The sequence below is a fragment of the Trachypithecus francoisi genome, unplaced genomic scaffold (assembly GCF_009764315.1).
Source record: "Trachypithecus francoisi isolate TF-2019V2 unplaced genomic scaffold, Tfra_2.0 Lachesis_group4, whole genome shotgun sequence".
Taxonomy (NCBI): Eukaryota; Metazoa; Chordata; class Mammalia; order Primates; family Cercopithecidae; genus Trachypithecus; species Trachypithecus francoisi.
Window position 1 is genome coordinate 150,176,426 of NW_022681469.1, and position 22,192 is coordinate 150,198,617.

Below are 22,192 nucleotides of genomic sequence, written 5' to 3' on the forward strand. Positions count from 1 at the left end.
TGTTTGAAGTTATTTGTTTGAAAGATGTTTCTTACTATGTAAGGCTTCACTGCAAGTAGTATTATATTAGTGGATACATGTATGTATAAAGATTTTATAGACACATTTAATAAATCTAACAATATTACTTATTAGCTGTATTGTTAACAGTGTTAATTCACTCATTGTAAATGGCTACCAAGTTTTAATATCTGTAGTGATATCTAAAACACTTACTTCAAGGATATTTTGTTGCATGAGGCTTACAGGCTTTGTAACCACCATTTTCAGCAAACTAACACAAGAACAGAAAACCAAACACTGCATGCTGTCACTGATAAGTGGGAGTTGAACAATGAGAACACATAGACCCAGGGAGGGGAACACCACGCACCAGGGCTGTCGATGCGTGGGGGGCCAAGGCGAGGGATAGCATTAGGAGAAACACCTAATGTAGACGACAGGTTGATGGGTGCAGCAAACCACCATGGCACGTGTATACCTATGTAACATGTATACCTATGTAACACACCTGCACGTTCTGCACGTGTATCCCAGAACTTTAAAAAGTGTTACTTCCATGAATCAATGTAATATATGAAGTGTGACTACATCTATGTTTAAAAGATAATTTTAAGAATGTTACTGATGAGTTGCATTAATAAATAGTATTAATTCAATCAATAAAAGTGTTTGCCAATGTCTAAAGTATGTATGTGTTTAAACATACTTCCTTAATAAAAACTTTTTCTTATATATGTTACTTCTTTGTTGTGAAGAGGGTTATGTCAGTTAATGCATATTATGTATGTAGTGAAGTGTTTGTAGATACATTTAAAATGATTCTAATAATTTTCTTAAAACTGATGCTAACAATGTGAATTCAGTGCATATAAGTGGCAAGCAAACCATAATGTATGTAATAAAGTGTTTAAAGATACTCCTTTAAAATATTTTTAAAAACCATCTGCCCGCCTCGACTTCCCAAAGTGCTGGGATTAGAGGCATGAACCACCACGCCCAGCCTATTTCTTTTTAAGAGTATTCACTGTTGCATACATAAATGCTACTGATTTTCATATGTTGGTTTTGTATCCCTAACTTTACTGATTCATTTATCAGTTCTAACCAATTTTTTCATAGAATATTTAGGGTTTTCTAAATACAAGATCATGTTGTTTGAGAATGAGGATAATTTGACTTCTTGCTTTCCAATTTACATGCCCTTTATTTCTCTTTCTTTTGCTTGATTGGTCTGATAGGACTTCTAATATTATATTGAATAAAAGTAGTGAAAGTGGGTATCCTTGTTTTGTTCCAAAGCTTAGAGAAAACAGTTTCAATTTTTTCCAGTTTGCAGTTAGATGTGGGTTTGTCATATTTAGTCTTTTATTTCATCAAAGTACATTTCTTCTCTACACAGTTTGTTGAATGTTTTACTATAAAGTTGGATTTTAATTATACTGTATTTACTATATACTATATTTATTTTACTATGAAGTCGAATGCTTTTTAAGTATGAATTGAAATAATAATATGGTTTTGGTTTTGGTTCTGTTAATGTGATATATGAGATTTTATTAATTCATGTATATTGAATCATGCTTGCATCCCTGCGATGAATCCTATTTAATCATGGTGAATGATCTTTTCAATATGGATTGAGTGAGGATTTTCTAGTATTTTGTTGAGCACATTTTTGTCTATGTTCATTGAAGATATTGTCCTGCCTGTAGTTTGTTATTGTTATATCCTCATCTGGGTTTAGTATCAGGCAAATGCTATCTCACAGAATGTGTTTGGAAGTATTCCCTCCTTTTTAATTTTTTTTTTTTTTTTGAGACGGAGTCTCACTCTATTGCCCAGGCTGGAGTACAGTGGCGTGATCTCAGCTCACTGCAAGCTCCGGCCCCTGGGTTCATGCCATTCTCCTATCTCAGACTCCCAAGTAGCTGGGACTACAGGCCACCACTCCTGGCTAATTTTTTGTTTGTTTTTTTTTTTTTTTTTAGTAGAGACGGGGTTTCACCGTGTTAGCCAAGATGGTCTCGATCTCCTGACCTCATGATCCACCTGCCTCGGCCTCCCAAAGTGCCAGGATTACAGGCGTGAGCCACTGCGCCCGGCCTCTTTTTAATTTTTTTTTAAAGAATTTGAATAGAATTGGTATCAGTTCCTTTTTAAGCATTTGGTAGAATTCATCATTGAAGCCAGATCCTTGGCTTTTTGCTGATGGGGGACTTGTTATAATGCCTTAAATCTCATTACTCTGACTGTTTTTTTTCCTGTTTTCTATTTCTTCATGGATCAGTCTTGGTAGGTTATTTGTGTGCAGGAATTTACTCACTTCTTCCAGGTCTTCCAATTTGTGGGTATACAGTTGTTCATAATAGTTTTTAATAATTATTTGCATTTTTGTGGTATCAGTTGTTATGTCTCCTTTTTCATTTCTGATTTTATTTCTTTGGGTCTTCTATCCTTTTTTAGTCTAGCTAAAGATTTGTCTCTTTTGTTTATCTGTTCAAATCCTCAACTTTTTCTTTCATTGGTCATTTGTATACCTTCTTAGTCTCGATTTTATTGATTTTTCCTCTGATCTTTATTATTTCTTTCCTTCTACTAAATTTGGATTTAGTTTGTTTTTGCTTTTCTAGTTACTTTAGTATATTGTTACGTTGTTTATGTAAAACCTTTCTGTTTTTTTAAATGTAGGCACTTGTTGCAATAAATTTCCCTCTCATCACTGCTTTTGTTGTATTCTTCAGTTTTTTTGTAAATTGCACTTCTATTTTTGCTTCCAAACGTTTTTAAATTTTCTTCTTCTTTACTGAACCACTGAATATTCAGAAGCATGTTCTTTAATTTCCATGTGTTTGTGTAGTTTCCAAGGTTCCTCTTGTTATTGTTGTCAAGTTTTTTTCTCTTGTGGTTAAAAAAAAGATATAATTTTGACTTTTTTGCATTTGTTGAGGATTATTTTGTAGCCTAACATATAGGCCTGGAGAATGTTTCACATGCTGATGAGAATTATATGTACTGACTGACATGTTCTATAAATGTCAGTTAGGCTCATTTGGTCAAGTGTGTAGCTTAACTCCAATTTTGTGGTTGTTGTTGATTTACTGTCAGAATGAGCTGTTCTTTCCTCAGAGTGTTCAAGTACCCTACTATTAATATATTGCAGTTTTCTCTCTGTTTAGATCTATTAATGTTTGCTTTATGTAGTCGGGTGCTGTTGTTTTGAGTATATATTTATAATTGTTATATTTTCTTGCTAGATTGACTCCCTTTTTAGACAGGGAAAAAAATTTTTTTAATTACAAACTCAATTCATTTGGTGTATTTCAAAGGTGCAATACTTCTCTTCATTTATCAGTGAGAGAAGTTAGAAATTAACTTCCCCAAAAAATCAGCAAATGGCAAACAAATGTCCTTGAAAGTCATAATCACATACAGTGTGTCCTAGAAAAGAGGAGGGGCAAGACAGGCTCCACCCACTTTCATGAGTTTCATCCAATACTGGATCTACTCCAGGGTGGAAAGAAAAGGCAACTTCCAAAAAGGAGCATGTTACTAAATGAGGCATTTCCTATACTCCTTCCTAAGAGCACCAGATGAGGAGCATGGTTTCTCAACTAGATCTAGGAAGTGGAAGGTGGAATCAATCCATCCTCCTCCCCTGAAGGGCTATCCAATGGTTAATGAATTTAAAAAAACAAGACTAAAAAACAAACCCCACACCCGTCCTCAAAAAAAAGAGGAGAAAAAAAAAACCCAAAACACTAAGATGTCCCAGATTACTCTCCAGAGTGGAACCAGGGAGCAGCTTCAACAATTCCAGTTAGTCTGTATGCCTTGCTTTTAAACAAACAAAAAAATTCTTTTTTCAAGCTACAAAACAAAAACTAGTACTAATCACTTTTCTGACAATACACAATTACTCAAAGTCACCCAGTCCTGGGAGGGGGAGGGGCCATAGCTATGGCCTTGTCTCACGTGAGTGCATGTGTATTGCAAAAATGAACTTTAATTTTTAATCTTTAGTTTGATTTAAACACTGCTTTTAGTATGATGCCAACACCAGCTGGGCAGAATTGGCTCTGGAGAGATGTTCATAGCAGCACACAACTGCGGCTCTTCTTTGGTTCTGGAGGCTCCGGGGCAGCCAATATTGCTTCGTCAAATACATTCTTTAGGCCTTTCTGTGTGAGTGCAGAACACTCCACATACCTTACAGCCTTCAGGTCATGGACCAGCTTTTCAGCAGTCTCTGGAGTGATAGGCTTCTGTTTGTTCTTGGAAAGTTTCTCAATAGTAGAGGGGTCATCTCTGAGGCCAATTTGGATCCCAGCAAGCAAAAAAGAAGTCTTTGGACAGTGGCGAGTTATCTCAGGCACCCACTTTTCTTTCGCATTTTCAAATGAAGGTGGAGAGACCACTGAAAAACAGACTAGAAATACATCTGTCTGTGGATAACTCAGTAGTAGTAATCTGTCATAATCCTCTTGCCCTGCAGTATCAAAAAGCCCAAGAGTATATGGCTCTCCAACAATCATAACTGACTGCATAATTGTCAAAAACAGTCGGCACATGTTCCGATGGAAATGTGTTTGTTGTGTAGGATATCAGGAGACTTGTTTTACCAACAGCATCATCGTCCACAACAACACACTTAATTGTCTGTATTGCTGAAATAGTTTTGTATCCACCTTAAATATTTAAAATCTGATGTTGACCTCAGCTTCTCCACTGGGGTGTTTGAAATTGACCCCTTTATCATTACATAGTGACCTTCTTTATCTTTTTACATTTTACTTGTGGTTTATTTTATATGATATAAATATTGCTACTCCTGCTCTTTTTTGGTTTCCATTCGCATGGAATTTTTTCTCATCCTGTCATTTTCAGTTTATACGTGTCTTTTATTTGATGAAATGGGTTCATTGAAGGCAGTGTGTATATGAATCTTGTTTCTTTATTCATTCATCCACTCAATGTCTTTCAATTGAAGAAATGAGTTCATTCTTTTGATAAATAAGTACTATTATCATTTTGTGACTTGTATGTTTGTTGTTTTGTAACTCCTCTCTTTCTCACTGTCTCTCTTTGTGGTTAATTTTCTATGGTACTGTGTTTTAATTTGTTGCTTTTTATTTTCAGTATATTTATTAGAACATTTTGTTCTGTGATTATGAAGATTACAAAAATATCTTAAAGTGATGACTTTAATCACAATATAAACAAAGAAAAAAACTAAGAAAGCTCTACATTTCCCCACATTTTGAATTTCATTGTGTCACTTTATGTATCTTTGTATTTCTGCTCTCTTAACAGGTTCTGTAGATACTTTTGTTTTTGATAGATTTGTCATTTAGTCATCATACTAAAATGATAAGTGGACTGCATACTACAGTTACAATTACAAAATTTTGAGTTTGTCTGTGGGCTTATTATTACCACTGGTTTTTATAACTTTAGATGTTTTCTTTTTTGCACATTTGTGTTTTTCTCTTTCAGACTGAAGAAGTTTCTTTGGCATTTCTTGTCAGAGGGGTCTGATGGGATGCATTCTCTTAACTTTTGTTTGTCTAAGAAAGACTATCTCCCCTTCATGTTTGAAGGATAGCTTTGCTGGGTACAGTATTCGCAGTTGACAATTTTAGTCTTTCAGTACTTTACATATACTCCCACTCTCTCCTGGGTTGGACAGTTGCCATTTAGAAGTCTGTTGCCAGTCAGATTGGAGTTCCTTTATATTATTCACATATTTTCCCTTGCTGCTTTTAGTATTTTATTTGTCTTAGGCCTTTGAGGGTTTTGTTATCCTATGTCCTAGGGTAATCTTATTTGGCTTTACTCTGTCTGGTGATATCTGACCTTCTTATACTTATACTTGGAGATTTATATCTCTCTCAAATTTTGGAAAGTTTTCTGTTATTATTTCTTTGAACAGACTTTCATTTTTTTCCTCTTTTCTTTTTTGAGAAGGAGTCTCACTCTGTCACCCAGACTGGAGTGCAGAGGCATGATCTCAGCTCACTGCAACTTCTGACTCCCAAGTTCAAGCAATTATTTTGCCTCAGCCTACTAAGTGGCTGGGATTACAGCTGCACACCATGACACCTGGCTAATTTTTATAATTTTAGTAGAGACAAGGTTTCACCACGTTGGTCAGGCTGGTCTTGAACTCCTGACCTTCAGTGATCCACCTGTCTCAGCCTCCCAAAATGCTGGGATTACAGGCATGAGCCACTGCACCCTGCCTCTTTTAATAAACTTTCTATTCCTTGCTTTTGCTCAGCTTCCTCTTGGATATTAGTAATTCTTAGATTTACTATTTTGATGTGATTGTCTATATCTTATAGGCATTCTTCACCACTTTTCATTCTTTTCTTTTATCTCATCTGACTGTGTATTTTCCATCAGCCTGTCTTTAAGCTCACTGATTTCTTTCTCTGCTTGATTCATCTGCCATTGAGAGCCTCTCATGAATTTTTGTTCAGCCAATATACTTCTTAGTTTTAGGATTTCCGTTTGATGTTTTTAAAAAATAATTTCAATCTTTTCCTTAAATTTCTCTAACACATTTCTGAATTGCTTTTCTGTATTATTTTGTGTATCACTGAGTTTCCTTAAAAATATTATTTTTGGGGCTGGGCACAGTGGCTCACGCCGTAATCCCAGCACTTTGGGAGGCTGAGGAGGGCAGATCACGAGGTCAGGAGTTTGAGACCAGCCTTGCTAACATGGTGAAACCCCATCTCTACTAAAAAAATACTAAAGTTAGCTGGGTGTGGTGGCGGGTGCCTGTAATCCCAGGTACTTGGGAGGCTGAGGGAGGAGAATCACTTGAATCCAGGAGGCAGAGGTTGCAGTTAGCTGAGATCATGCCATTGCACTCCAGCCTGGATGACAAGAGCAAGACTCCATCTCAAAAATATATATATATTATTTTGGATTCTTGACCAGAGAGCCTAACTATCACTGTTTAGTTAGTGTTGGCCAGTGGCTTCTTGCTTTGTCCACTCGGGAAGATTATGGATTTTTTGTCTGCTGTTTTCTCTTATGAATGTACATCTATGTGTCTGCATTAAAGGATTAGTTATTCATTCAAATCTTCTCTATCTGGCTTGTTTTATTTTTTATTGGGTGTGTTTGTTAGAGATTGTTTGTAATTTACCTTGAATATCCTTTTTGCTATGTCACTACCTCCTTTTTGGCACTAGATGGCACCCTAATCCCAGGTTTGCCTCAGCTCTAGCACCCACTCAGAGCACTTCTTGTGCCAGATGAGGGTAGTCCTAAAATCCAAGCAACCGACCCCCCCCATCCTGTTTTACCTGATAGCGAGGACCCACTGTCCATAGATCCCCCTCTGTACCCCTCCAGGCCCCAGGCCCCAGCCCCCCGGGCTGAGCCACAGGAAGAAACAGGCGGACGAGAGGCAGCCGGCGCACCCGAGCCCACTGAAAGCGAAAGTAACTCTGAAGGGCCGGCGGGGCGGACGCAAGGGCACACTTTGCGGATTAGCCCCCCCCAGCCGCCTGACTCCACGGTGGCTCTACCCTTTCGGGAAATAGGACTCCCAGATGACAAGGGAATCCCCAGGTTCCAATACTGGCCATTCTCCACCAGTGATCTGTATAACTGTAAGACTCAGAGTGCCTGGTTTTCAGACAACTCCAAAGATTTAATGGCTTTACTAGATAGTGTCATGTTCACCCACCAGCCCACTTGGGATGATTGTCAGCAGCTCCACCGAATCTTGTTCACAATGGAGGAGCGAGAGAGAATCCAGGCAGAAGCTAGAAACCTGGTCCCGGGGGACGACGGTCAACCAACTGCCAACCCCGACCACCTAAATGCGACTTTTCCTCTGACCAGGCCGGCATGGGACTACAACACGGCAGAAGGTAGGGGACGGCTACACCTTTATCACCAGACTCTAATGGCGGTTCTCCGGGCAGCTGCTCGCAAGCCCACTAATTTGGCTAAAGTATACTCTGTTCTGCAGGGAAAGGCAGAAAGCCCAGCTACCTACTTAGAAAGATTAATGGAAGCTTTTAGACAGTACACCCCCATAGACCCAGAGGCCCCAGGAACTCAGGCAGCTGTGGTAATGTCTTTTGTAAATCAGGCAGCCCCAGATATTAAGAAGAAACTCCAGAAATTAGAAGACTTAGAGGGAAAACAGATTCAGGACCTCCTTCAGATAGCCCAGCAAGTTTACAATAATAGAGATACTCCAGAGGAAAGGCAATTTAAGGCCACTGAAAGAATGACCAAGGTCCTGGCAGCAGTAGTATAGAAAGAGCATCTACAGCCAGAGAACACCCAACCTAGGCAGTCCCCCAGACATGATAATCTGAGCAAAGACCAATGTGCCTACTGTAAGGAGGCTGGCAACTGGGTAAAAGACTGCCCCAAAAAGAAACAACGCAGAGGACAGGGACTCCCTAGGTCTACACCCGTACTAGTCACTCAAGATGAAGACTAGGGAAGATGGGGTTCGGACCCCCTCTCCGAACCTAGGGTAACTTTGCAAGTGGAGGGGTCCCCAGTTCAGTTTTTGGTTGATACGGGAGCACAGCACTTGGTCCTAGTTAAAACCAATGGAAAATTATCCTCCAAGTCCTCGTGGGTGCAAGGGGCCACAGGGATTAAGAAATACCCCTGGACGACACAAAGGACAGTAAACCTCGGAGCCAGGAATGTAACCCATTCTTTCCTGGTCATCCCTGAGAGCCCCTGCCCCCTACTAGGGAGAGACCTGCTAACTAAAATGGTTGCGCAGATCCATTTCCTCCCTGAGGGGCCCGTCGTGACCAACTCCCAAAATCAGCCTGTGTCCATCCTGACCATAACCCTAGAAGATGAGTACTGGCTCCACCAGGAGCAAGCAGCCCCTGACCAGGACATAGCAACCTGGCTCCGGCAATATCCAGGAGCTTGGGCGGAAACGGGGGGCTTAGGATTAGCAAAACACCGTCCTGCCTTGTTTGTTGAACTCAAGCCTGGGACGGACCCCGTTCGGGTACGCCAATACCCGATGCCCCTAGAGGCCAAAGAAGGGATTGCACCACATATTCGCCGGCTCCTCGACCAAGGGTTCCTTCGCCCATGTCACTCGCCCTGGAATACTCCATTGTTGCCGGTACGGAAACCCAATAGTGGAGAGTACAGACCTGTACAAGACTTGAGAGAAGTCAATAAGAGGGTTATGGACATACATCCAACTGTGCCTAACCCGTACACCCTCCTGAGTACCCTAAACCCTAAACATCAATGGTACACTGTTTTGGATTTAAAAGATGCTTTCTTCAGTTTGCCTTTAGCCCCTCAGAACTGAAAGCTCTTCACCTTCAAGTGGACTGATCCTGAGAGGGGCATAAGTGGCCAACTGACGTGGACCAGACTGCCGCAGGGATTCAAAAACTCCCCTACCCTGTTCGATGAAGCTCTCCATGAAGACCTGGGTGAGTACCGATGCAAACACCCTGAAATAACCTTACTACAGTATGTTGATGACCTCCTGATTGCGGCCAAAACCCAAGAAGCTTGTATCCAAGGGACCAAGGGTCTCTTACAAGCTCTAGGGGATCTGGGCTACCGAGCCTCCGCAAGAAAGGCTCAAATCTGTAAACCAGAAGTAACATATCTGGGGTACCTGCTAAGAGGAGGACAACGCTGGTTAACGGACTCCTGGAAGCAGACTGTTCTGCAGATCCCCAGGCCACAATCCACCCGACAAGTAAGGGAATTCCTGAGATCGGCGGGATTTTGTAGACTATGGATCCCTGGGTTCGCAGAGATGGCTAAACCCTTGTATCAGGCAACACGGGGACAACAGCCATTTAATTGGACAGAAGAAGCTGAGTCGGCTTTCCAACAGATCAAAACCGCCCTACTCTCTGCGACCGCCCTGGGACTACCTGATGTCACCAAGCCCTTCCACTTATACATGGACGAGAGCAGGGGTGTCGCCAAGGTGGTGCTAACTCAGAACTTAGGCCCCTGGCGGAGGCCAGTTGCCTACCTGTCAAAGAAATTAGACCCAGTGGCTGCCAGGTGGCCCCCTTGTCTCCGAATGATTGCAGCCACGGCCCTGATGGTACAAGATGCTGACAAACTTGTCATGGGTCAAGAACTACGGGTCGTTACTCCATGTGCCATCGAGGGTGTACTCAAACAGCCACCTGATGGATGGATAAGTAACGCCCGGCTCACCCACTATCAAGGACTACTACTAAACCCCCTCAGGATAACTTTCCTGCCCCCAACAACCTTAAACCCTGCCTTGCTGCTGCCCAACCCGGACCTGAACGCCCCGCTCCATGATTGCACCGAGATACTAGCTCAGGTACACAGAATTCAAGAAGACCTGCACTTCCTGAAGCTGACCTCGTTTGGTTCACCGATGGGAGCAGCTTCATACACCAAGGCCAGAGGTATGCTGGAGCAGCAGTGACTTCAGAGACCGAGGTAATCTGGGCGGAACCCCTGCCCCAAGGGACGTCGGCCCAGAGGGCCGAACTGATAGCGCTCATCCAAGCTCTCACCTTAGGGGCAGGAAAGAAACTGACAGTATACACAGACAGCGATATGCTTTTGCTACAGCACATATACATGGGGCCATTTACAGGGAGCGAGGGTTACTAACAGCTGAAGGAAAAGAGGTAAAAAACAAAAAAGAGATTCTAGCCCTGTTAACAGCCCTATGGAAACCGGAAAAATTGGCTATTGTACATTGCCCAGGGCATCAGAAACCAATCACTCCGATTGCTCGAGGCAACTCTCTGGCAGACCAAACTGCAAGGAGTATGGCAAAGGCTCCCAGCCAACTCCTTGCACTCCAGCTCCCTGATCCAGGCCCCCGGGACTTGCCGTATCTCCCTGATTATTCAGAAAAAGATCTCCAGTGGATTGACAAACTTCCCCTGAAGCGGATCCAGAATGGGTGGTGGACTGATACTAATGGCCAAACTATCCTACCGGAAAAATTAGGACAACAAGTGTTAGAACACATCCACCGAACCACCCACTGGGTGCCCGGCGGATGATAGACCTGATCAGATGCTCCAAGCTCAAAATCAGACATATAGCTGAGACGACCAGCAGCATCGTGACAAGTTGCAAAGTCTGCCAGCTTAGCAACGCCTATCCCCAACCTCAGGCTGCAACAGGAACAAGGCTCAGGGGATCCTGGCCCAGTATCTACTGGGAAGTAGATTTTACTGAGATAAAGGCAGGAAAATACGGATATCGGTACTTACTTGTCTTTGTAGATACTTTCTCAGGGTGGACTGAAGCATTCCCAACCAAAAGAGAAACTGCTCAGGTTGTAGCAAAGAAAATCCTGGAAGACATCCTCCCCAGGTATGGCTTCCCCGTCCAGATAGGGTCAGACAATGGGCCAGCCTTCGTTGCTAAGGTAAGTCAGGATTTGGCTTCCCTCCTTGGGGCAAATTGGAAACTACATTGCGCTTACAGGCCCCAAAGTTCAGGACAGGTAGAAAGCATGAATTGGACCTTAAAAGAGACCTTGACTAAACTGACTATGGAGACTGGCGCTAATTGGGTGGTCCTCCTCCCCTACGCTCTGTTCCGTGCCTGTAATACCCCTTACAGACTGGGCCTTACCCCTTATGAAATCATGTATGGCAGACCCCCACCCCTGGTTCCTAGCCTAAAAGATGATCTGCTCAAATCTGAAACAGAAAATGTCTCTGAACTCTTATTTTCCCTACAAGCCTTACAGAACGTTCATCAGGAAATCTGGCCCAAGCTGAAGGAACTATATGAAACCGGTCCCCCACCGACACCCCATCCGTACCAGCCGGGAGACTGGGTCCTGGTTAAGCGACACCGACAAGAGACCCTAGAACCCAGGTGGAAGGGACCACTCCAGGTACTCCTAACCACACCCACCGCCCTGAAGGTAGAAGGCATCGCGTCGTGGATCCACCACACCCACGTCAAACCAGTGGACCCGACCTCTGACCTTTTTGGGCCAATCACGGCAGCGACTGAAGCACCGGCCACGTGGACTGTGGACAGAGCTAAGAACAACCCCTTAAAACTCACCCTGCGCCGGCAGCATAGCTCACCGCAAACATGCAGCTAGGTAGTCTAACCCTAACGTTAGTCGCCCTAGTGGCCACTGGGGCAAACACAAAACCAGCTCCTAATCCATTTGTCTGGAGATTCTGGCTTTATGAAAACCAAACCCACCCTGGGCAACCTCGTAAGCCCGGGAAATTATTGGCCAGTGCTGATTGCCCCTCCTCAGGGTGCAATGACCCAATCCTGCTAAATTTTACTGGTTTTCAGATAGCCAAACCAATGGCGCCAATAATATGTTTTGAGTTTGATCAGACTGAATACAATTGTAAACACTATTGGTGGCACCAAAACGCACGCTGCCCCTATGGCTACTGCAACATGCACAAACCTCGGGTGTGGAGGCCAGACACAGAAGGCTGGAGGCCAAGATCCGAGAACTGGAATTTCGGGCAAGGCACCCAAGACTCAGGTAAAATGTATACCTGGATAGTCAAGGACCCTTGGAACTCCCGCTGGACCACGCCTCAACATGGGGCTGTACACTATTCCTCTTCCTCCATGTGGCCTAGCAGTCACCTCTATCTGTGGCGTGGCCTAGTTCAGGTACGGCCCCTGGTCCATGGAGATATCCAATGACAGGAGAAGAGACTAACACAAGATTTACGTCCTTTTTCCTGGTTAGAATTATTACAAGAAGGATTAGAACTTGCTAACCTTACAGGACTTCACAGCTTGTCTGGCTGCTTTCTGTGTGCCACCCTAGGGCACCCACCACTAACCGCTGTCCCTCTGCCATGGGAATCCTCTACCCAAACTAACAACCTTCATAATCCCTTGAATGCCCCTATTCCTAATGTGCCACTGTACCTGAACCCCAGTCAGGAGAAGTTTCCCTACTGTTTTTCAGGCACTAACTCCAGCCTCTGCAACATCACAGTAACGCCCCCTAATACCACCCTAAGGGCCCCGCCGGGCATATTCTTTTGGTGTAATGGAACATTATCTAAGACCCTATCTGGTCCCTCTGTTACCACCCTACTGTGTCTTCCTGTCACGTTAGTTCCCCGGTTAACTCTACTAACTGCTGGCGAGTTCCTGGGGTACACCAGCAACTGGACTAGTACTGCTATTCACCCAGCCCCTAGACCGAGACCAGCACGAGCCATATTTCTCCCCCTCATTGCGGGAATCTCCCTCACCACATCCCTCATTGCGGCCGGACTGGCAGGGGGAGCCCTAGGTCACACCCTCATAGAAAGCAACAAATTGCACCAACAATTTGCCGTTGCTATGGAGGAGTCGGCTGAGTCCCTTGCCTCCCTTCAGCAACAGCTCACATCCCTAGCTCAGGTGACCTTGCAGAACCGGAGGGCCCTAGACCTACTCACTGCTGAAAAAGGTGGTACATGTATGTTCCTGAAGGAAGATTGTTGTTTCTACATAAATGAGTCAGGGCCTGTAGAGAACCGGGTCCAACAGCGATGCAAGTTAAGCATAGAAATGAAAAAACAGCAATTTGCCTCAGCTGCAAACCAATGGTGGAATTCCTCTATGTTTTCTCTGTTGGCCCCTTCCTTGGACCCCTGCTAAGTCTACTATTTCTGTTTATCGTAGGACCCTGTGTTATTAACCGAATTTTGAAGTTTGTCAGGGAAAGGTTTGACACTATACAGCTCATGGTCCTCAAAGCCCAATAACAACCTGTAGACACTGAAACAGAATCAGACTTATAAGACCCAAGATTGGCTCCAGAGGTACCTGAGAAAGGCAGGAATGAAAGAACACAAACACATTCACACATTCCTCAGCCCTGGGCCCAGCACAAACACATTCCTCCATATATCTCAACTTTGGAAAAACACCGCCTGGAGAGTCCCCCGATAAGGTCACAACCGTTTGTGGTTTTACTGAAAGCGTGGGAACCAATAGAAAACTACTAAATGTATAACTTAAAATGACAAACCAATTGCAATGTTATAACCAGAAGAATACCCTTGTTCCTCTGTAACTTAGCAAATCCTGTTTACGTCGGGCTATGAAAAGCGAGCACACGCATCGTTCGGGGCCCTCTTGTACGCTGTGGGATGGAGGGACCAAGTTCGAACTTGCAGTAAAGATCCTTGCTGCTTGGCTTTGACTCTGGACTCTGGTGGTCTTCTTCGGGGAATAAACGGTCTGGGCATAACACCACTCCCACCAAAAGCTCTGTCTGTTGTCAGAAAAATTATCCAACAATTGAAAAGAGGCCTCAAATGACATGGTGTTTTCCAGGACAGTGGTTCATGTGACCTTCTGTTGATTTTCTATTTTACAACTCTGTAACAGCAAAGGTTACCATGAAAATTTTTATTCAATAGAATGCAAATAAATCCTGTCTGGTAGAACATACAACCCAAAGGCTTATAGACCAGATACACAGTAACCCGTTCTGTATCTAACCCACCAATCTATTAAATTGCCTATATACATTCAGCTTCTCAAATGAGCCTAGGACCAGTGTTTAGATCTTACTGGTTCCCTCATCAATTAATGAGTTAAATAAAATATTTGACTCTTTTTCATTGTCTATTTGCCTGAGATTCATAACTTTCCTTACCAAAAATCATACTTTAATTCTATTGGCTTTGAAGATTTCTCTCCCAGAAGGAGCTGAAAACAGCATCTAACTCACCCTAGGAGGGGGTATCAGGACATGCTTATAAGATAAGGTAGAGCTAGAACTGAGTCTTGGCAGACAAATCAGAGTGAACTGGAGAAGAGAGTAAGGACAGTCTAGATAAAGGTAAGCATCCTCAATGGCACAGAGATGTCAGTGTATGGGACAGGCGGGAACTGTGTGTAAACCAGAACAGCTGAAAGGGGGTACGTGGGGATGCCACACATGGGTGAGTCTGAAAAGTTAGAGAGAGATCAGAGCTGAAGGGCCTTATTAGTTATACAGAGGGGCTTTAATTATATGTATCCCTATAGCAGCGAGAGGAGCCATTGAAGGATTTTAATTAGGGGATGAAACAATTCTATTTACTTCTAGGTAAAATCATTTCACTGTAAATGGATAATGCATTTGCTAGTGGTTTTGTGGGACTGGGGAGAGGGAGTGGAATGTGAGACCATGTGAGCATTTAGGAAGCAAGTTACAGAAATCCTGGTGAGAAGCTCTGTGAGTAATTCTCAAATTAGCAAGAATCCCATTCACAATGACCTTTGTTTTGGATGAGGAAACAGAAGGAATTTAGTTTCTCTTTCTTTTTTATTATTATTTAATGTAGGTTGTAGCCTTTCCTGGGATTCTCCTGTCTCAGCCTTCCAAGCAGCTGGGATTACCAAGCGCACCACCACTCCCATCTAATTTTATATTTTTAGTACAGACAGGGTTTCACCATGTTAGCCAGGCTGGTCTTGAATTCCCCACCTCAGGTGATCTGCCCGCCTCGGGCTCCCAAAGTGCTGGGATTAAAGGCATGAGCCACCTGGCCTGGCCTCAGCTAACTTTTCCTCTCTTTTGTAGAGACAGGCTTTCAAGATGTTGCCCAGGCTAGTCTTAAACACCTGATCTCGGCTGGGTGCGGTGGCTCACGCCTGTAATCCCAGCACTTTGGGAGGCCAAGGCTGGTGGATCACGAGGTTAGGAGATCGAGAACATCTTGGGTAACACTGTGAAACCCCGTAGCTACTAAAAAAATACAAAAAAATTTAGCCGGGCGTGGTGGCAGGCACCTGTAGTCCCAGCTACTCGGGAGGCCGAGGCAAGAGAATGGCGTGAACACGGGAGGCGGAGCCTGCAGTGAGCCGAGATCGCACTACTGCACTCCAGCCTAGGCAACAGAGCGAGACTCCGTCTCAAAAAAAAAAAAAGAAAAAAAACTCCTGATTTCAAGCAATCCACTCATGTTGGCTTCCCAAAGTGCTGGGATTACAGTATGAGCCACCACACTGGCATTATTCTTTAAAAAATATAATGGCCGGGCATGGTGGCTCACTCCTGTAATCCCAACACTTTGGGAGGGTGAGGCTGGTGGATTACAAGGTCAGGAGTTTGAGACCAGCCTGGCCAGCATAGTGAAACCCCATCTCCACTAAAAATACAAAAAAAATTAGCCCAGCATGGTGACACGTGCCTGTGGTCCCAGCTGCTTGGGGGGCTGAGGCAGGAGAATTGCTTGAACCCAGGTGGCGGGGGTTGCAGTGAACCCAGATCACGCCACTGCACTCCAACCTGGGTGACAGAGCAAGACTCTGTCTCAAAAAATATAGATACAGATGTAGATATATTATGACCAGGCACTGTGCATAACAAAACAAAACAAATGTATGTACATACGAAAAAATGGCATTTGCTGCCACTGCACCTGACCCTTTTTCTTTTAATGAAAAAAATAACTTTTTCAGTCAGGGCATCACTATGTTCCCCACCCAGGCTGGTCTTGAAGTAGTTCTCAAGTAGTTCTCTCAAAGAACTAGAGGTGTGAGCCACAGCACCGGCCTCAGACTCTTTTTAAAACAAAAATGGGACTGGGCGCAGTGGCTCATGCCTGTAATCCCACACTTTGGGAGGCCAAGATCGGCAGATGATTTGAGTTCGGGAGTTCAAGACCAGCCTGGCCAACATGACAAAACTCCATCTCTACTAAAAATATAAAAATTAGCCAGGTGTCGTGGCACATGACTGTAATCCTGGCTACTTGGGAGGCTGAGGCAGGAGAATCACTTGAACCCAGGAGGTGGAAGTTGCAGTGAGCCAAGATCACACCACTGTACTCCAGCCTGGGTGACAGAGCAAGACTCTATCTCAAACAAACAAACAAACGAAAAACTGCATACCCTTCTGTCACTTGCTTTTTTTACTTACTACCTCAAAATTTTGAGGTTCATTCATCCAACGAATATTTAGTTAGCCCTTAAATGTATACTCAGAAACAGCCAGGCATGGTGGCTCATGCCTGTAATCCCAGAAATTTGGGAGCCCGAGGCAGGCACATCACGAGGTCAGGAGATCAAGACCATCCTGGCTAACACGGTGAAACCCCGTCTCTACTAAAAATACAAAAATTAGCCGGGTGTGGTGGCAGGCGAGCCTGTAGTCCCAGAGTAGAGGCAGGAGAATTGCGTGAACCTGGGAGGCAGAGCTTGCAGTGAGCCGAGATCGCGCCACTGCACTCCAGCTTAGGTGACAGAGTGAGACTCCATCTCTAAAAAAAAACAAACAAAAAACAAAAAAAGTGAGAAAAAATGTACTCAGAAGCTAGAGACCCAGCAATGTCCTTGCCTTCAAAGGATTTTCATTGCAGTGGAGGGGACAGATGGTAGACAACAAGCAAGTAGTAATGAAAGACAAGAGAAAAATGACAGGTCACAGGTTCATAGGGCCTAGGTGCAGTGGCTCACACCTGTAATCCCAGCACTTTGGGAGGCCAAGGCAGGCAGATCACCTGAGGTCAGGAGTTCAAGGCCAGCCTGGCCAACATAGTGAAACCCCGTCTCAACTAAAAGTACAAAAATTAGGTGTGGTGGCGTGTGCCTGTGTGTAATCCTAGCTCCTCAAGAGGCTGAGGTAGGAGAATAGCTTGAACCCAGGAAGCGGTGAGGTTGCAGTGAGCTGAGATCACACCACTACACTCTAGACTGGGCAACAGAGCGAGACTTTATCTCAAAAAAACAAAACAAAACAAAAAAACAGTTAATAGGAAGACAGCCTGTACGGTCTGGTGTCATCTTTTAGTAATTCCATGAAGTGCAATGGAGTTTCCAGGTTTTCTCTGTGACAAAGGGATGCCGCTTTGTCACTTTTTATTTTTCTTTTGAGATGGGGTCTTACTCTGTAGCTCAGACTGGAGTGCAGTGATGTGGTCACAGCTCACTGCAGCCTCAAACTCTTAGGCCTGGGAGATCTTCCCACCTCCTGAGTAGCTAAGACTACAGGTACATGCCACTGAACCTGGCTAATTTTTGTATTTTTTGTAGAGACAGAGTCTCACTAATGTTCCCCAGGCTGGTCTGGAACTCCTGGGCTCAAATAATCCTCCCGCCTTGGTCACCCAAAATGTTGGGATTATGGGCGTGAGCCACTGTGCCCAGCTGAGCCTTGATATTTAAATAGTGGTCTGGGGACCAGCAGCACTGACATCCCCTGGGGGCTTGTTAGAATTGCAGAATTTCAGGTCCCACTTCAGATCTATTGATTGAGTATTTGCATACTAGCAAGATTCACAGGTGATTTGTACACACATTTTAGTTTGAGAAGGACTGGTTTAGATTGGAAGATAAAAAATGGCAGAGAAAGAGTTAAACACCTCCAGTTCAATTAGGGATTGATGAGAGATGGTGTGACCTAAAACATTCTTCTGGGTTGAATTTGGCCTTGTTGCCTATTCTATCAATATTGTGGTGTTTATCCTCTTAGGGAGAGAACTCCAAAATCCAGATCATTTCCTTAATCTGCTTCTCTAACCAGGTGTGGGAATCCAGATTGCCTCAAAATCTTGAGCTGTTAAGGCTGGGAAGAGCCTGAGATGTCATCAGTTCAGCTCAATCCTTAGCTGCTGTCCTGCCCGCTTCTGCCCAACCCCATTTCACAGGCGAGTCTCTGGGAAGGACAGTGGTTTGCGTAAACTACACATCAGCCCCTGGCCACAGTCCTGAGTCCCAGCCAGTACTTATCTTTTCTCTAAGTTTTGGTCCATTATTTTTTTCTCATACAGATTCAGCCTTTTTAGAAAGATGAATTTTAAAAACATATGTTGGTTCATATTATAAAAGTATCATGGGCTTATTGTAAAAAAATCAAACAGCGTTGGGTACAGTGGCTCACACCTGTAATCCCAGCACTTTGGGAGGCCAAGGCGGATGCATCATGAAGTCAGGAGTTCGAGACCAGCTTGGCCAATATGGCAAAACCCTGTCTCTACTAAAAATACAAAAATTAGCCTGGTGTGGTGGTGCGCATCTGTAGTTCCAGCTGCTCAGGAGGTTGAGTCAGGAGAATCGCTTGAACCCAGAAGGCAGAGGTTACAGTGAGCTGAGATCGTGCCACTGCACTCCAGCCTGGGGGACAGAGCGAGACTCCATCTCAAAAAAAAAAAAAAAAAAAAAGATTTACTGAAACATTGCAAGGATCATATAGAGAGTTCTCGTACACGCTTCACCAGTTTGCCTTCCATTAACATCTCACACAACTATGGCACATTTGTAAAAACTAGGAAACTGACATTGGTACACCATGATTCACCAAATTCCAGACATTATTGGGATTTCACCAGCTTTTCCACTAATGCCCTTTCTTCCTTTCCAGAATCCAGCTCAGGAAACCACATGGCATTTGGTCATCTGTCATTGCATTCCTTTACGTGTGATGATCAAAGTAATAATTCTGTCTGTTTTACAGGTGAGGAAAAAAGTGATTCAATGGCCAAAGGATTGTCCTGTCACATCTAGGAGGCGAAGGCGGTGGAATAAAAGGTTTAGTACCTGGCTAGATTTAGAACTGGAATCTATGTGATATGACCTTGAGCCGTTGTCTTCCTGTCTGAATGATGGGATCATAGATCAATCCTTCCTTCCAGGCAGCGGTGGGGACTAAATGAGATAATACATATGGGCATATGCATGCCCATGAAATGGTAGCTGCTGCAGTTGTTATTACTGTCAATAACTTCACCAAGGAGCCTTGATCCCAGGCAGACTGCCTAACTGCTGAAACCCAGCTTCTTGTCCAGTGTAGTCAATCATCCCACCTCTCCAGCCTCACCCCAGACAAGACAAACAAGAGCTCAGGAAATATATGTCAGTTTTGACACCCTTCCTTACCCTCAAAACTTGAAGAGGTTGACACCCTTCCTTACCCTTAAAACTTAAAGGCCTTGTTAAAACTCAAGGTCAAATAGCTGGCTAGGAACTTAGCCAGAGAGAGAATCCAGTTTTTTCTTGTTTGTTTTTTTTTTCTGAGACAGAGTTTTGCTCTTGTTGTCCAGGCTGGGGTGCAATGGCACGATCTTGGCTCACTGCAACCTCCACCTCCCAGGTTCAAGTGATTCTCCTGCCTCAGCTTCCCGAGTAGCTGGGATTACAAGCGTCCACCACCATGCCTGGTTAATTTTTGTATTTTTAGTAGAGATGCGATTTCACCATATTGGCCAGGCTGGTCTCGAACTCCTGACCTCAGATGATCCACCTGCCTCAGCATCCCAAAGTGCTGGGATTACAGACATAAGCCACCGCACCTGGTCTTTTTTTTTTTTTTTTGGTAGAGATGGGGTCTTGCTCTGTTGCCCAGGCTGAAACAGAACTCCTGGGCTCAACTGATGCCCTTGCTTTGGCTCCCGAAGTGCTGGAAGTATAGACATGAGCCACTTCACCCAGCCCAAGAATCTAGGTCTTGTTAAGACCTTGTCCCATCCACTGGGCAGAACCCCTCCCTCTTCTCTTCCTCCTCCCCTCGCCTCCCTTCCCACTCAGAGACTGCTCTGGAGAACAGAGGCCACCTGCCGGCTGCTCTTAACTCCACTTCATGGGATGCCCTGCAAGGGACCCCACCACCTCTTCTGGCCTAAAGGAGCTGTCACAAACACCTGAAGAAGGAAGTGTTGCAAGATCATTTTCAAAAAAAGGTGAAATTATGACTCTCACACAGATAGAAAGTGAATAGGTATTAACCATTTTATTTAACTCATTGGGGGGCCAGGTGATGCTATAACCAGCTTAAAAGGGCAGCTAAGAACAGTCACATTCATAGGTCAGGGATATTGAAATGAATGTGCAAATGGAAACTGGTTTTTCAACAAGAGAGCGAGGGAGAACATCTACTAGACAGGGCAATGTATCATTTGCCTACAATTTACAGAGTTGTTAAGTAGCTCAAAGGCAACAAAAGGCTAGAATCTGATAACCAGGAAGGGTGTGCTGTGTGTAGACAGTGCATTATTTTCTGCTGAATCACATTTTTTTCTGCAGAAGGAAGGTTATGAGCAGGGTACACCTCCAGAGTCTCTAATCTGATGATAACTCTCTGAGAATTAGTATGAGTCATACAGGATACAAGGACCTTTCTGGATGGATTGGGAAAATTATATCTCACTTGCAAACAAGAGGCCTGCAGTCTAAACTCCCCCTCTTAAGATGCAGGTCTTGGCTTAGTGCGATGGCTCACACGTGTAATCCTAGCACTTTGGGAGGTCAAAGCAGGAGGATCACTTGAGCTCAGGAGTTCAAGACCAGCCTGGGCATTATAGACTTCATTTCTAAAAATAAAAAAAAAAAGGATGCAGGTCTTAGCTGGACACAGTGACTCACTCCTGCAATCCCAGAATTTTGGGAGGTCGAGGCAGAAAAATTGCTTGAAGCCAAGAGTTCCAGACCAGCCTAAGCAACATGGCAAAACCCAATCTTTATAAAAACTTTTAAAAACGAGCCAGGTGTGGTGGTGCATGCTTGGGGTCCCAGCTACTCGGGAGGCTGAAGTAGGAGGGCTGCTTGAGCCCAGGAGATCATCAAAGCTGCAGTGAACCATGTTTGCACCACTGTACTCCAGCGTAGGCAACAGAGTAAGACCCTGTCTCAAAAAAAAAAAAAAAAAAAAGGCAGAGCTGAAGACATAAAGATTTTTTTTTAAGTTGGACTTTGGCACCTGTGTTACACGATTGGTTCTGGAACATTCTAGAATGTGTTTTCTGATGTGGGTCTATAGTGGAGGCCTATAGAATTTTCACTGGACCTGCTTTGATCCTGTCTCTGCTGTGCAGCCTTGTGCAGTTATACCAGTTCTCTGATGTGCAGCTTTCTCCTCTTTGAGGATGTCAATATTGCTACTTCATAGATTATTTTGTTACCTAAGCTACATTAAAGTGAGGAGAACATTTCTTGGAAAATGTCCTCAGTCCCTGCAATTCTTACTTATCAGCCCAGCCTCCTCCCCTCTCCCCATCCCAGTCCCCTCCAGCTCTCCTTTCAATTCCTCATTTCTACCATGTGTCTCTCTAGCAGGGTAGGGAGGGGCTTGGGTTGCCCTGGAGGGGCTGGCCTGTGCTGGGTGAAGTTCACACCTGGGTGTGCCCTCAGGAAAGGAGCCCCTGGGGACAGGGTGGCCATAGGAAAGGCTCAGGGCTCCCCAGTGCGCCATGCTGTCCTTTGTCTCATCTCTGATTCTGTGCTTACTGTC

At 44.1% G+C, this 22,192-nt stretch overlaps 1 pseudogene; it reads right to left on the reverse strand.

Annotated features, from left to right (window-relative positions):
* Window positions 1-4,064: 4,064 nt before the first annotated feature.
* LOC117072246 lies at window positions 4,065-22,153 on the reverse strand (annotated as a pseudogene).
* Window positions 22,154-22,192: the final 39 nt, after the last annotated feature.